We start from the raw sequence: 1,877 nt of genomic DNA, 5'->3' as shown, positions 1-1,877 counted from the left end.
CCAGGCTTGTTTGGAGCCAGTTGACGTACCGTCGTTGCCAGGAAAGTGTAGTCATGTAAACACCAAAATCGATTTTACCACCGTTTAGTGTTAACTATTTTAAACCTTATTGTAGAAATATAAAGTCTACCGATGTTTAGTTTGGATTGTTGTTACTGTTGTTAGAAGTCATTGTTATACGCAGTTTTGGAGTTTTCTTTGAGAGCCGTTTTTAATGAAAGAAAAACCATTAAGTTTATACAAAGAGAATTTGAAAGAAGAACGTATTGCAGCGTTACAGTTCATACTTAATAGTGTTAGACGCCTGTGTAAAATCGATTAGCAAGGTTTGGCTACGTATTACCAACTTTATATCTATATATGTGTGAAAGCTTTCTTTTGTAGTTTAATAGTTTCTTTTCATTGGCCAAAACAGCGCCTAATGTCAACCTGGAAATTTTGGCTATTTATTTGGCACAGGAGCTGTATTGTTCAATAGATGTAAATTAAAAATGATTATTTTCACCAGACCAACTCACAGGATATACGCACCGCGAAAACCGAAATATCTGCGATAGAGGCAGTCAACGAAATTTAAATTTTCACGGTATGCCCTCATAAAGGCTTTAATTTATAATATGTATACTTTGAAATCGCTCGTCTTATTCGTTTGTCGTTTATTTCTTATTTCGTAACATTCTGTATGTCGTCACACACCCAAACTAAAGTGTCATTCAATAGAACTTGCTAACTATGTAAACAACCCGCCATACTAAAATTGACACTGAATGTCAAATTACTAGTAACTTTTGTTTACATAGTTAGCAAGTTCTATTGAATGACATTTTAGTGCTATAGTTATTGAAAACGATATTTTTTAGATTAATTTAAATGTAGATATTTTACGCTTGATAAGAAGAAACAATAGTAAAAAAATAGCGATTGAGACGAAAAAACGCGATCGAAAACGATTAGGGAGCGTGCATGAACTGTAGGGGGCAGCACAGGAGCAGTCAGAGTCAGATTTATGTCGCGAGGCGTAAATGTGAAGTTTATGCTTCCGATCTAGCCCACAAGATGGCTGAACCTACTATGGTGTTTTTTTTTTACATTTTCTTTCATATATCAATTTATTTTACTATGAAAAAAAACAAAAAAATCGTTTTGGATGTTCAATTTGAGCTCTATAAACATTTCTTTTTTTTTTAATCAAGTCCAACCCCCAAGTCCTTATGGCAGTTCTTTAACCTTTTCGACGCCGTGTCAAACACAAAAGCTGTCTCTCAGACGCCACGTCACCGAAGTGTCAAAACTGAAATTGAACTTTATGCATATGCACCTAAGTCTATGTTGCTCTGTGGTCTATGACGGATTAATACGTCTTTGGCGTTGGACCTGCGGTGCGTATATATCGGTCATTGGCGTCCAAAAGGTTAAAAACGATGAACATGTACAATACTTTCATATTTGGGTATACGTACAAGCTTGAAATGAAAGATACACATCACATCAAGTAATCATTTATTTATAAGAATGAATAATAACAAAAATAGTTTTAAAGTCCTTATTGTTAAGGAGCAAAAAAGCACCCAATTTAAGTCTTTGCAATACAAGGGCACTGAGTCTCGAAGACCTGGCCAAGCGGCCACTAACAAATACGAAATTAAAGATATCTTATAATTTGACAAGTTATCTTTTCAACTCTTAACCCCTCGTATGCGGCCTGTCAAATTCGATCATTGAAAAAGTGACCTTGACATTTAAAACAATAGATTTCAATTCTCACGCACGGATCCGTGTTTAAGCATACGAAGGGTTAAGCCAGTGTTCAATTTAAAGTATATTACTAATATTTGAATAACTGAACTTGAAATATAATTATGAAAAAATAAAAACGT

Source organism: Cydia amplana, chromosome 1, assembly GCF_948474715.1.
Source record: "Cydia amplana chromosome 1, ilCydAmpl1.1, whole genome shotgun sequence".
Lineage (NCBI taxonomy): Eukaryota > Metazoa > Arthropoda > Insecta > Lepidoptera > Tortricidae > Cydia > Cydia amplana.
The sequence above is the reverse complement of the archived record's forward strand: the minus strand, read 5'-3'. Positions refer to the sequence as shown.